Source organism: Myotis brandtii, unplaced genomic scaffold (genome assembly GCF_000412655.1).
Source record: "Myotis brandtii unplaced genomic scaffold, ASM41265v1 scaffold95, whole genome shotgun sequence".
Lineage (NCBI taxonomy): Eukaryota > Metazoa > Chordata > Mammalia > Chiroptera > Vespertilionidae > Myotis > Myotis brandtii.
This window is the reverse complement of record NW_005371920.1, coordinates 2,190,785-2,206,424: the sequence shown is the minus strand read 5'-3', so window position 1 is coordinate 2,206,424 and position 15,640 is coordinate 2,190,785.

Below are 15,640 nucleotides of genomic sequence, written 5' to 3'. Positions count from 1 at the left end.
CTGCAACATTATTTACAATACCCAAGATATGGAAGCAACCTAAGTGTCCATCAATGGATGAATGACTAAATCGGGCTACATACAAACAGAATATCATATCATTTTGCCTATTCGTGTAATGTTAAAAACAACAACCAAAAAAAAACAACAAAAAAAAAAACCTCATAGATACAGAGAATAGATTGGTGGTTGCCAGAGGAGAAGAAGGTGGGAGGGCCAAATGAATGAAGTGGGGGAGGAGTTGTCAAGTGTATGGTGATGGATGTTTAAACTAGACTCTTGCTGGTGATCACTTTGTAGTGTATACACATATAATATTGTATACCTAAAACTTACATAATGTTATATATCAATTTTACCTCAATTTTAAGAAAGATATTTTCTTATACTCACATATCCTAGGAGAGGGATAACATGGGGGAAGTGCCAGGGTTGGTCAGTAGGCAGAGGGTGTGGGGAATACTGGACAAGAGCCTTTACTGTCCTTTCTTTAGGAAGAAATTGGTGAGACAGAGTAAGAAGGTTTAGGATTGGCTAGTCTGAATAATTCTGGGGAATAGAGGTTGTGTCTAGTTGTCTGGTATCCAGCCCTGAGATGGTTAATGCCTGAGACTAGTGGTCTCCAGTGTAAGAGCTCAATGAAGTTGGGGGCAGGGCATTGGAATGGTTGGTTTGCATATGAAAGGCACCTTCACAGAGAAGTTATCAACTGTCACTAGGAATTAACTAGCCCTGGGAGAGGCAGTCCCTCCAGAGTTAGCAAGGCTCTAAAATTGTCAAAGGATCAAAAATACAGAATACAAAGACATGATAAATAAGGCTAATACAAATGCATTGATAGATAAGGTGTCATGCATTTTTGAAACAATAATTGCTATATTCATTTCCATTTTACCTTCTGGATCGAAAGCTACATGAGAACAAAACATAATACCATAATCTACAGAAATTGAGATACATTTATGGTCAATTCAATTTATCAGACCTTATTACAGTGTAGATTCTATTTCCTTTGGAATCGTGAGCCACAATTTTAAGAAACCATTAGCACTGGGACAATAAAAGGTCTATGAATCAAATTCGTTGCATAGCTTATCTTAGTTAACTGCTTTCTTATATGTCCATTTTTTCCCACTGATCTCTCCTGTACCCTCTTGCCAGTCTTCAAAGACTCTTAAATTTAAAAGAAGAAATTAAATTACAATTACAACATCTAGTAACATATGTCTTTGTTGGGAAGATTTTTGCAGGTATAGGTGATTGTAACTTTAAAGAATTTGTGTTGTGGAACAAAGCCACTTCCTCCTTGGTCTTCTATTTCAACCAAATGACAAATGCTTTCGATTATGAAGTTGAGTATGTTACCTAATATATTCCACTCACATGTCAGATTTCCCTTCAATTGCATTTCTCCCCAGCAATGTTTTAGAAAAGCTTTCTTGGAAGGCATGTTCTTTCTCATGTCTAGATTGGATCCATGCTAAGGATAAAAGCAGTCTCCCAAGGTTCCATTGGTTTTGCAAGGCACTGTGCCAAATTCTCTGTCAACACTCAAGCAATCATTATCCAAATTTACATGTGGTCTAAGTGTGAGTCCTATTTGAGGAAAGTATCCACAGAAAAGATGGAGACAACGCTTGTGAATGAAGATAAAAAAGCATACCCTTAGAATTGACAATCAAGACCATCATTCCCATGTTTGCACAAGGGCTTATGGCCAGTGAGATAGGATTTAGCACAAAATCCAGGGCTACCAGTCTAACTGTACTACTCTCTTTCCCTGCAGTGACCCAATGTCTCTCTGAAGTTACAAACATCAATGTAGGTAAAGGTGGTGCTGGACTTCATGTATATAATAAGTTCTTGGCACTGGAGGCTTTGTATCATTTGTACCTGATGCCAGCAATCAGCCCTTTTCTGTCTACAAATGGACATTCCCCAAAACACCAATAATACTTTCTTTATTCTTTAGGAATACAGGCTCTCCCTGTTTCTTTGTTTAAAGAACACAGAGCAATGAGTGTTTGGACTGGCTCTATCTTTTCCTGATAGTTTTATTCCCTGCACCTGGTGACAGAAGGCTGCCTTCAGCCAAATGACCTCATAGACCAGATATTCAGAGAAGGCTATTCAGACACATACAGTTGAAACATCTCCTGAATAAAAGCCAAGGAATATTTTCTCATTTTCCCCTTTCCCGTAATGACCTGCATGAATATACTACACAATGCCATGAAAAATGGAAGCAGTCAAATGACCTCCCTTGGGTCTAGCTAGTATTATGGGAGAAAGAGGCTGGGGTCAACTTTCAGCAGGAAAAAGTATGGAGGAATTCTAGAAGTCTTCCAAAATATTTTTCTGATCTTTAGACAGTTTTAATTGTATTTATTTGCTGAATGCTAGCTTTTCTTTAAAAAACAACTGCAACAAAAAAACCTGACAATATCAATGTTTTTTACAGTAAACAGGTCTCTGAAGCTTTTAAAAAAATTGTTGTATTCTCCATTGGTAAAAAAGTATTGAACATCCACCTTCAATATATGCATCCATATATAAATTTTCTGAATCAACTAATCCTATATAATAGAAGCCTAATATGAAAATTGCTCAACCAAGAGTTCTACCGCTCACTATGAACAAAAAAAAAGTTACAATCACTTATACCAGGGGGCAGCGCAGAAGATGGTAGGCATTGGCAACACGGCACTGGCAGCGGGTGGCAGTGGAGGCACTGCTGGCCCCAATGGGCCCCAACAAGAGCGGGACCACAGCAGGATGGTGAAGCAGGTGAACGGGCGGCACCAGGCCAAGGTGCAAGCAGGGGCCTGATCACCCCGCTGATCGCCCTGCAAATGTTGACTAGCGGTGGTGGCGGGGGCAGGGCTGCCTCCCAGCTCCCAGGTGCTGAGGGAGCCGAGCCGTAGGGGAGCCCAACCCCAACCTATCGTCCTGTAGACAGTGACCAACGGCCGGCTGGCAGGCCCTGATCACATGAATGGTGCCAGGCCCCAGACTGGGAAGGGGAAATGGGAGTGGGGAGTGGCAACCAACCTCCTGCAGCGCCCAGGCAGGGAGCTGCGACCTCTCGCTGCTACCTGGGGGCGGGGGTGACAGGGACATAGGTGTGGTGACAATGCAGGGTGTCCACTGAACTCGCTCTCACTCTGCCTGCTACCCTCCCCGGTGATGCCAGGGCTCATGCACCCGGCACCCACACGGCCTCTTCCGGATGAGCCTGTCTGCAGCCACCAAGACCACAGAGGCTGGTCAGGCTCCCGTGGTTTCACGCAGGAGTAGGTCTGCGAGGCTGGCTGGATCCGGCACGCTCACTGCATCTCCGCATGGGGACTCGGGCACCATGACTCAGGTGGAGGGGGGCACGTGGGGGCCCGGGGGCCAAGGCGCTGCCCAGGGCCCAGAGGTCAGCTGGGACCTGCCCTTCCATGCCAGACACTCACACTTCGATCGCCTGCCAGGCCTAGGGACCACACCCATGCACAAATTTCGTGCACCAGGCCTCTAGTATTAATATATTGCTTTCATTATAAAACATTAAAAACTTAAAACATTCAAAGAATGAGACAAAGTTAAAATACTGTGTTTTAAAATATTCCTAATTGTGATGGGTTCACACTTCACACTTTTATTAACCAACTCCTCAAAGTATAAAAAAATCGAAATGACAGTTAAGTATTTTGGTACTCATTTTGTAAACTAGAAAAGCACGGATATTCACATAAGTATTTTTTTTAATTCATATGTTCAACATTCATAATATAAAAAGTCAGTAAAGCGAAATATTCATCATCTTGCAAACATATGAAACAATAAATGTTAAAAAGCAACAAGTTCAAGCAAATTCATAAAAATTTAAATAAAAACATATGATTTAAAGTTTACAGATAAAATAATTATTCAAAAATAACCCAAATGTTAAATATAAACTAATATAATTAATGAACATTGAAAATGGAAGATATTTGATTTTTTAGAATTCAATCTTAAAGTATTATAATTGTTAAATTATTACAATAATTATATATAATAATGAAGTGTTAAATGTTGTAATTATTAGCACACATTTATGTAGCTTCTGGAAAAGTTTTATGACTCTAGTGGAGAAATGGTAAAGAGAGAGATATAAGCTAACTCCAAATATTTTCCTTTGACTCTTTCCTCTTTAAATACTCATTCTGTTATATTATTATTTTGCGGACATATTAAGTTTCTTTTTTAAGAACTGTACTTTTTTACATATTGGTAAACTATACTTCGTTTTAAAGGCATTTCTCATTCACCTTGGTCTAGTTTCATCATATACAGAATGAGTCTCCAATGCAGATTAAATTGCCTGTATCAGTTTTAGTATTGACAACTCATTTGTTATATATCTGGTTAGTTAGGGTGCCAACAAATATAAAACACTGGTAAAGCTTCACTTCCCTTTTGTTTTAGGTTGAAAGTAAAGGTAAGTTAAATTTCTAACATTTCCATCCCTTCTTCTAATTATTTTGCACATCCCATGGAGTGTCAGTTCATATCCTCTGTGAGTTTATTGTCTATACACACAACGATAGGCAAAAAGCAGGGCACAGAGAACTCTGGAGAGGCCTTGGGACTCATGTGAATGGGTGGGTTGAAAAGAAGCTGGGAGCACCAGGGTGGGTTAAATGAGAAAAGGGTGGGCTCATACTTCCATTTATTCCAAGCGCTCCTGCTAAGGCCATTAACTATACCTTTGTATGTACAAAGGCTCAGGGCCCACCATAGCACTTGGATGTTCAATCAAAAGTTATTAATTTTAATTGAATTAAAAGAGTTGGAACCATTATGTGACTAATTTAAAGTCCCAGGCTGGGCACCTTGAACAGACAGCCAATCTTTTGGCGGGGGCTAAATGGGGGCCTGTGGAGCTGGTGGCACTGCCCCAGTTCAGGAGATTAAATGTTCATTATTTGGCAGGAGGAATAGGAGGAGGAAAGGCTAGAATTGGCTCTACTGAGGAGCCAGATTCTAAAATGGAGCTTAAGAATGGATAGAGAGGGTTTTGTTTCTTTATTTTTTAATCAATGGATTTTTTAAAATATAAAGACAAAACAAATAAATTATAGCATATTGAGAAATTCAAGCCTTCCCAATAAAGAAAAGGGAAGGAAAGAGACAAAAAGGAACAAAAAGAAAAAAAATTACTTATACTCACCAACCAGAGACAATCATGGACCAGAGTTAACCTTTTGGTGTATATCCATTCATCTTTTTAGTGTATGTGTGTGAAGAAAACAATTATACACATAAACACCCTAGAAATTCACTCTTTGCTGCCTCTACACCAGGATGGAGGGAAATCCTTCTAACTTCAGAGTCTTTTGATTGACAACATCATATTCAGTTGAATGGTCAAATAATTGAAGGTCACTTTAAGAGGTGATCTCAAAGGAGGCTCAAAGGAGGGCAAAGCTAAATTGCTCTGCACAAGGCAGCTAAGGGGGTTGGGCAGTGGTTCTCCTCTAATGGCCATCACTGCTTTTAGAGCTACTGCTACTCCCCAGAACCCCAGGATTCTGTGGGCACAGCAGTTCCCTGCCTACCAGTAACCCCCACTGCCATGAAAAATGGAAGCAGTGGTGGTCACTCCATCAATCCTCTGGGTACAACAGAGCCTCCCTGTGACCATCTCTGCTCCATGGGGCTCCATGACAAAGGCTCTGGAAGGCACTATGCAGCATCTCTAGGGAAGCAGGATGGCCTTCTCTGCCTTGATTTACTGTCTGTCAGATAGGTGGATGTGATGCCATTGGAGCAACTGCTATTGAAACATTTTGCTTACAGCTGCTCTCCTGTTTAAAAGATTCATATTTCACCCAGGGGACGTGGAACAGGAGGATAACTCCGAGGGGTGACCCCATGGTGGAGAAAGACATCTCTCCATGCAGAGAACTAGGGCTGGCTCCAGCTGGTGGTGCCAAGGCCCCTTTCCTGTGAGCAGGCACCTTCTCCTGAGAAGAACCTCAGTCCTTCTCCCAGATATGAGTAGCTATATATTCACCCTGCAGAACATGCAATGTTTTTTATTTTTGTCCTTCCCCAGGAGGGACGTTAGCACCCATGCAAATAGATCTCTAATAGTCCCTCTACATCTGCACCTTTGTGCTGGAAACTCCCAGACATATCGGAATTCTCTTAGCCTTATTCACTGACTGTTTATTTTAGGTCAAGGCTCAGAAAAGTCCCAAGTCCCAGTATTATAAGCTGCAAAATAGGAGTCAATCTCTGAACCCAAACTATACGGGGTCATATTTTATAACATCTTAGGAAGAGCCATGAATGCCACCTTAAAGTATTTGGACGAATTACATACACAATGAAAGTCTTAGGTAATTGGTGGGAGAGTCTATTCTTTCACTTCATACCCACTTTCCAGATGTGGCTCAGTGAGGTCAAGTAAACTGGCCCAAGAGTACACAGCCAGTTTTGAAAACAAAGTTTGTTCCCCATCTCCTCTGTGGGTTCTTTATGAATAAACTCCCAGTGGTAAAGTCACATGTGTGTGAGTGTTGTGTGTGGTATGTGTACATGTATGCACCATTTGTTTTAAGCAAAATATAGTAACTCACTTTAGGAGCTTGTAATATTTTTCAGTCTGTATTTATGGCCAGCCAAAATATCAATGTTCATGGTCAGATTTATTTATAAGGCAGAAATAACCACTAATTGAAAAATTAGATTTTAATAAATAACTGAATCAAGCCAGAGACTTTTGTCCATTACAGTGGCTATATTCTCATCTGCCCTTTCTCAGCATCCCTTTCTTTGGGGGAATCATTCCTTGCCCACTCAATGGGTGTGGGAGTCAAGAGCTAGCCACTTCCTCCTGCTCCTGGCATGTGTCTCTGGCTTAGCCAGTCAGATACTGCAACCTCTGGGACACAATGAGTTCAGGAAAAGGGATGGGATTCAAGCTCCATCAATCCAAGTCTTCTGGACTTTTTTTTTTAATTCTAGAGCCATAGAGAGAGATTTTTATCTATTGTTCTGAATTCAAAGCTGTAACACTATTGTGAGCATAGAGCTATTTATTAATAATCCAGCACAAAAAGAGTCTTCTGAGAACAAAACTAAGCAGAGTCTGAGCCTAGAGATGGAAAGAGAGAGGCAAGGCAGAACTCTGATGATATCTGAGCTCCTGGGAACAACCGAGTGTGGCTTCCCAGTTGCATCAGCAAATAAATTGCTTTGTTCTTCTTTTTACTTAAGCCAGTTTAGGTTGGCAACTGAACGTATTTCATAATATAAAATAAACTCAGGGGGGGAAATTAAATCAATAAATTGATTCAAAAAGTGCTGCAGGAAGACTTGTCTAAACAGACATGAAGTATTGTCATTCTGTCCTGTGATAGGAACCAGAACCCTATCGCAGGAACCCTATTATTTGCACAATTTAATCCTTTACAAATGTGAACTTTGAGGCTCAGAGGAGCTTGCTATCTTGGCCAAAGGCACACAGCGAATAAGGGGAGAGGGCAGATGTGAGTCTCCAAAGTCCATGCATTCTTTATCGGATAAGGAGAATTTACCTACGCTGACCACTTTCAATAAGCAAACACCGGGAGACAAGAGAGAATAGAATTAGTATGCAGGTTTATAGCACTAATAACTCATTATAAATTAAATGATTCACATTTTTATTCAATGTTGATAAATTAAGCCTTTCAACCTCCCTAGCTCCAAATTCTATCTAGGTTAGAACCTGTTATATTCTGTTAAAATCTATGATATTTTTTTCCTCTAAGCCAGGAAAACACCTGGTCCAGCCAGTTCATGGCTAACTGGCTGAGCTCCTATCTTACTATAAAGATGGACTTCCCAGAAGCACCTTTAAATACCTCTATTCACCTTGACATCCCTCCTACCCTTTTTTTCTCTGCCCAATTCTGATCAACTTCAACTCATCCTAATTCAACAAATATTTATTGAGAATCTATGATGTGCTAGATGCCATGCTAACTAGATAACCTAATTGAGAAAGGGATTGTGGCTTCTCTTCTTAAAAGAATGAGTGATGTTGGCCTTCTTGATCCATTCTCCACACCCCACCACCAATAACGTGGACTGAAGATTGAGTCTTCTGTTGATAAAGAGAAGTAACTTGTTTTTAAGTCTGGGTTGAAACCACTGTTATGGGTTAAATTATATCCCTGCAGAATTCATATGTTATAGTCCTAACCCCCAGATTCTCAGAATGCAATCTTATTTGGAATTTATAGATGTAATTAGTGAAATTCAGATGAGATCATTAGTGTAGACTCTAATCCAAGATGACTGGTATCCTTATAAAAAGGGGACACCTGGACACAGACATACAGAGAGGGTAGATGATATGGAGATAGAGGGAACATGAAGATTACCACCTACAAGTCAAGCAGAGGGGCCTGGAACAGATCCTTCCCTCACAGCCCTTAAAATAACTCACCCTACCAACATCTTGATTTCAGACTTGGAGCCTCAAGAACTGTGAGACAAGAAATGTCTGCTGTTTAAGCCAACCATTTAATGGTACTTTAAGAACTGTGAGACAAGAAATGTCTGCTGTTTAAGCCATCCATTCGTTATGGAAACCCTAGCAAACAAATACTGTCACAAGCCAGATATCATCAGATGTGGTCTGTTTGGGCTATTTATTTATTCTTATTTTTTGTTAATCCTCACCCCAGGATAATTTTTTCCATTGATTTTTAGAGAGAGTAGAAGGGAGAGAGAGGACAAGGGAGGGAGGGAGGGAGGAATATTGATGTGAGAGAGACATATTGATTGGTTGCCTCCCACATGTGCCTGACCAGGGCCAGGGATCGATCCTTCAACCCTTTGGTCCATGGACCAATGCTCTAAGCACTGAGCAAACTGGCCAGGGCTAGCCTTTTTTATTTTTTAATTGCACTGACATTTTTTTTAAATATATATTTTATTGATTTTTCACAGAGAGGTAGGGAGAGGGATAGAGAGTTAGAAACATCGATGAGAGAGAAACATCAATCAGCTGCCTCCTGCACACCCCCAACTGGGGATGTGCCTGCAACCAAGGTACATGCCCTTGACCGGAATCAAACCTGGGACCTTTCAGTCCGCAGGCCGACGCTCTATCCACTGAGCCAAACTGGTTAGGGCAAATTGCACTGACATTTTAAAGTCAGGAAATTTCACCTGAAAAAAAAAATCTAGGTTTCTGCTTTTCTAAAACATTGGAAAACCTACAGTTTATTCCCATGTGATAGAAATCACCTAAAACTGAGTAGCAGCCTCCTCCTTTAGATGGGCATGTGGTCACTACTTCACCACATCCTTCCCAGTTCATCTTGTGTCCCCCAAGGATGAGTATTTGCTGCCATTTGTCATGATGCTCTAGTCCACTGTGGTCCCTAATCTACACTTATTGAAATACTAGAGGCCCAGTGCACAAAATTTGTGCCCTCCAGGGGGAGGGGGGCCGCTCAGCCCGGCCTGCGCCCTCTCGCAGTCCGGGAGTCCTTGGGGGATGTCCGACTGACATCTGTCAGACATTCTTAGTGCTGCCGCGGAGGTGCCACCACTGCTGCTGCACTCGCCAGCTGTGAGCCTGGCTTCTGGCTGAGCGGTGCTCCCCGCCTGCATTGAGTGTCTGCCCCCTGGTGGTCAGTGCGCATCATAGTGACCGGTCATTCCACCGTTTGGTCGTTTTGCATATTAGCCTTTTATTATATAGGATGGAGCTACTTAACCCAAGGTGGGAAATCTCCAAGGTCGGAGGAGGGAAAAGCAGTATGACCAGAGAAGAGAGGCTGTATTCTCAGAGATCTGAAGGGGTGGGGGAAGCAGAGTGACAGGAATTCTCAATCACCCATAAGAAGAGGCAGGGTGGGGATAGGACACGGCTGCCTGGGTCTTGTGCCCATGTTCTGTGATATTGGGAGCCAGGTTGAAAGTTCCAGGAGCCGGCTGGCTGAGAGCATGGATGCCATGAGTGCGGGAGAAGCTCATTTTGGAATGGTCCATGTGGACAATGAAATTTCAGTGGCACCATAGTGGACTGAGCAACAGAGGCCCCCCTCCATATTTTCCAGACTGCATTGACCATTAGGACTGCGGAAAGCTGCACATGCTACACAGCACCCCAATACTGACAAATGTGAGTTGCCAGCCCCGACAAATGGGATCCCTTTAGATTTAGAAAAATAATATAGGTAAATTTACTTACACTCTAATAATGTGGAGAAATTATTTTTTAAAAGTAATTATTTTTTAAGAGTAGAGGGGAGTCTCTACTCTTTTACTTCAGAACAACTTGAGGCCCAGAGAGGTCAAGTAACTTGCCCAAGGGAACACAGCCAATAGCAGTTTTGAAAACAAAGCTTATTTCCCATCTCCTCTGTGGGTTCTTTATGAATAAACTCCCAGTGGTAGGTCACACGCAGCAGAAAGTTGAGGTCACTAATGGCATCTTCTGTGCCCCTCTTTTTGTTCTAGAGAGCAAGCAGAGAGATTTTTCCTCCCTATTCGGGGAACATGTGTTCTTTCAAAGAAGTCTCCAAGGAACTTTGCTGAATGAGCGTGAACACCAGCAATCATTCAGAACTGGAAAGCAGCATAAATGATCCCAAATGCCAGTGTTGTCATCTACAAAGCTTTTCCCCAGTGCTCCAGTTGGCACATGCTTTAGCTGAAATAATACCTGGTGAGGTTTATTGAGGGCTGGTCATTGCAAAGATGGATTTCATAATATATAAAGGGGAATACCAAGAAGCAAGATGCATATATTAATAATAATATCACCTTAATTCTCTAATTCTGAATATAATTTTTGTGTACAGATGAATGAGAAGCTAACTTAATGAATGTTTGGCAAATTCTACAAGTCTTTTTGATGGATGGGCTACTCTGTCATTCACCCAGGTTCTCTTCAGCTCTCAAAACCCTTAAGAAGTCTGAGTAAAGGAGAAGCTAATGACCGCCAGTGAAAATAGACTCAGGTCCTCACCTCTGTGCCCTGGACAGGCTTTCAAAGACAAACAGTTGCTTCTCTAATACAAGCAGCACTTTTTTTCTTTTCATTTATAACTTTTCAAAAGAGGAGAGTGGGGAGACTCCTGGGGGCCTGCAAGCCTGACTCATTGATGAGGAAAATGAAACATGGAAGACTACTCCTAAGATCTCTTGGCTATTTGCATGCCTGGGAACAAGAGCCCAGGTTTTCTGCCTTCCTTCAAGTATGGAGTTTTCATCCTGCAGCAGGCTGGCAGGATCTTCTCTGTGGCCCCAAAAATCTCACAATAGGCAAACAGTGCCAAAGTATTTTAATCAACAGGTTTGGTCTCTATGACAGCCTGCAAACTGTTTGGCATTTTCTCTACTTGTATAATTTGCTTTTTAAGAACTTTTAAAAATTCTGCTTTTACTGAAGACACCCAGAAAATTGAAATGTTGATTGGGTATCTTGTTTAATATATATTGAGCACTAACTATGTACCAGGCTAATTGTCCCACCATGTATAATCTCAGTCCTCATATAACATTATGGGGTGAGTTGTATTCATATCCGCGTTTTAAGAAGCCTAAGGAACTTTTCTTGGCTCATACAGATAGCGAGCAGCAGATCCTGGATGCAAACTCGTATTTGTCCGATTCCAGAGTCCATACATTCATTTCTTTTGCTGCATAACCAATTATCACAAATTTAGTGGTATAAGCAAGATCCATTTTTCCTACAGCTCTTACAGTTCTGCTGCCCAAGAGTCTGGGTGGGTTTGGCTGGGTTCTGCTCAAGGTATCAATTCCAAGGCCCAAATCAAGGTGTAGGCTGGCTGGGCTCTTATCTGAAGGCTCTGGGGAAGCACCCACTTCTAAGATCATTCAGGTTGTTGGCAGAAACCAGTTCCTTATGACTATAGGACTGAAGTCCCTGTTTCCTTACTGACTGTAGGCCGGAATCTGATCTTTGCTCCCAGAGACCACCTGCACGCTCTCTCACTTGTCACCCCTCTTCGTCCTCAGTGCAGCAAGGGCACATCAATTACCTCTCAGGCTCATGCAGTTAGATCAGGCCCACCTAGGTAACCTCTGTTTCTTAAGATCAAGAGACTTGGACCTTTAATTATACTTGCAAATCCCTCCACATGGTACCTACAAATTAGCATTTTATTGAAACTAACCAGGGGACAGGAATCTTAAGGGGTAGAGGATGACATAGATTCAGAGTTAGATAATAAATAGGGTAAGACCAGGAAGTGGGGGGACTGGAGAGAACCAGCTCCTATGATGGTCCTACCATGGCGGCCACCACTATATCTAGCTCACCCAGAGTACTACCACATGGGAAAGTTAAAGGACTATTAACAGCTATCCCAATTTTTCAAGGCTAGAAATCTGGATTTTTATGTGAAATCACTCCATCAGGAAAAGCTTACAACTACTTTAAAAATAAAACCCATCCATCCTCAGACTCGGTGGGCCCTTGAGGCCAAACTATCTAAACAAAATCTGTGACCATGACTGTATTTACACTGACTCCTTAACTCAGTCACTTGTATTGTCCCCACGTCTGTAGCCTAGTCTTTGCCCGCAGTCACAGGCTCTTCATCTTGAGTACCATTCACACAGGGCTCACCACACTCCAAAGGCTTTTCCACAGATGGATGATCTTCAGAACTGAAGTCCTTCTTAAGCACCTGGTGGAGGGCTTCTCCAGATGGTCCCAATCATGCATTCTCTGTTCTCTCACAGGAAATCTGCACAGACTGCCCCCCAAATAGCCCTTTCCAGATTGCTGCTTGTCTGCCTTATCCACTTGACTCTAAGCTCTGAGAAAGCAGGAACCAACCAAGCCTTATTTGAATTGACATCCCCTTATTTGAATTAATTGCCTAGGTGTGTTGCGTAATTATTCCTTGAATGAATGAAAGGCATTCTGCAAAGCTCAGCAGTATCTACAAGCTCCTAAAAGTGCACTGGTCATCCCTGGACTTGCGCTCAGAATGTCTCTGGAACTACTGTTTACTTGAGAATCTAAATACAGGAAGTAATCAAACAATGGAACTATTGTTCAAAAGTCTTCTGAATAGACATCCATTTTAAAAAGTCATTATCACTATATTAATTGAAAAATAATTCCTTCTGGGTGGGACATGGTGGAGCTGTGGTCTGTTGAGCTGCAAATGAGCAGCTAATGTCACAGAGCACGGTGTGTGGCACTGCCACAGTGGGTAAAGAGGACTGCTGGAAATGTAACTCCAAGAGCCCCTGAGTATTTTATATTTCAACAGGTAAAAAGAGTTTAAAGGCACTGATTTACAATTATGGATATAGATATTCTATATCTTACTTCTTAATCCTTGTATTAGAAGGAAATCCTTAGGGAATGAGTCTAGATTCTAGACTCTAACAGTGGTTCTCAACCTTCCCAATGCCGAGACCCTTTAATACAGTTCCTCATGTTGTGGTGACCCCCAACCATAAAATTATTTTCGTTGCTACTTCATAACTGTAATTTTGCTACTGTTATGAATCGTAATGTAAATATCTGATATGCAGGATGGTCTTAGGCGACCCCTGTGAAAGGGTCATTCGACCGCCAAAGGGGTCACGACCCACAGGTTGAGAACCGCTGCGTGATCTGCATAAAAGTAATTACAATGAGTCCTTGTAATAATCCTATGAAGTAGGGATTATTTTTCCTATTTTATAATTATACTATAAGGATAACTGACTTCCCCAAGATCACATAGTTTGTAAATGCAAGGTCTAGATCAGAGTCCAAAGTCCCTGCATTACAGAAGCTGGGATCATTAATTATTTGGCAGTCATGTCATTTCTGGTTTCTGAGCCATAAGAAGGAAAGATCTTATTTTGCTTGGTAGCCTCTCTTCAATTATTTCTAAGGCTGCCTCATGGCTTAGCTCCAATCTTTCTAAATTTGAGTTGGAAGAAGACTAAAGTAAAATAAGACAAAAGCATGAGTAAACACCAATAGATAGTAAACAATGGAAAGGCAGCAGATCCTGACAGAATATTTTAAGTCCTCACAAGCCCATTTGAGCAGCACGGGGAACTTTGTGCTCTGCAGAAACCATCACTGAATAGCAATGCTCCCATTCAGGGTTTAGTTCCACTTCAGCTGAGGAGCAGCGTATCTTTTGTCCAAATTACTTTAGAAGCTTTAGAGGTGACATAGGGTCTCCTTACACAGAAGAAGAGTCCCAGTAAGAGGCAGTACTCACCGAAGGTCAGAGGTAATCAGTGGTAGGTCTAGCAGCAGTATCAGAGTTTCTAATCAGTAATCCTAACCACTATTAGTTGTTGAGTATTTACTATGTGCCAGTTCCTGTGCTAATACTTTCATATGCAGTATTTCACTTAATCTTAACAAAAGCCTTGTGACCTTGATCCCATTATTATTCCTCCTTTACAGAGGAGGAACCTGACCCTGTGAGAGGTTAATTACTACATCCAATGTTACTCATCTACTAAGAAGTGGAGCAGCAGGATTCAACTCTAGATCTGTCTGATTCAAAGCCCACAATCTTCTAGGACTCCAATTTACAGCATGATTAACTGGCTCAGCTCTGCTGGTTTTCTCTTTAAGGCATGTTTCCCCAACACACTGGAGTACATTGAGCACACACAGGAATGAAGATACCCACCATTTACTGTGCTAACAGCATTATGTTTTCATTCATTAGTTAAATTTTCCTACAGAAAATAAATAAAAAATTAAGATATTAATATCACTTAGCTAATGTGCCTTTTAAAAATGTTGGATATCTATCTATCACCTTTTTTTCTCATCTATCTCTCTATCTGTTTAACAATGATAAAATATTTTTCCCTTTTACTAATAGCTAATAGTAACCCTTCTTAGCCAGTGAGTATACCTCCATGATATTTGTCCCTCGTCTATCCCTTCCCAATTCTGTGCCAGTCGATTTTATTAGAGAGAAATCCAGGTCTAAGTGATTGGTTTAGGCAAATTAATTTCTCCATAGGAATGTTCAGTAATTTTCATTGCTGGCCTAGAAATAGAGCTACAATTTCCTTTCTAATTGGCAATACTGTCAACTCCCGTATTTCTTTACATGATTTTGAAATCACATCATTTTCACCATGAGACCTGCTCTAACACCTTCCTTTAGAGCAGTGGTTCTCAACCTTCCTAATGCCGCAACCCTTTAATACAGTCCCTCATGTTGTGGTGACCCCCAACCATAAAATTATTTACTTTGCTACTTCGTAACTGTAATTTTGCTACTGTTATGAATCGTAATGTAAATATCTGATATGCAGGATGTATTTTCATTGTTACAAATTGAACATAATTAAAGCATAATGATTAATCACAAAAACAATATGTAATTATATATGTGTTTTCCGATGGTCTTAGGTGACCCCTGTGAAAGGGTCATTCGACCCCCAAAGGGGTCGCGACCCACAGGTTGAGAACTGCTGCTTTAGAGAGTGTTGGCGTGATGGAGCACCTGGGAGATCTCCAAGAAAGGGACAGGTATGTTACAGTCTAGTGCAGGGGTCAGCAACTTTGGCCCCCAGACCACGTCTTATTGTGAATGAAGTTTTATTGAAACACTAGAAGCCCAGCGCGCAAAATCGCGCAGCCCCGCCC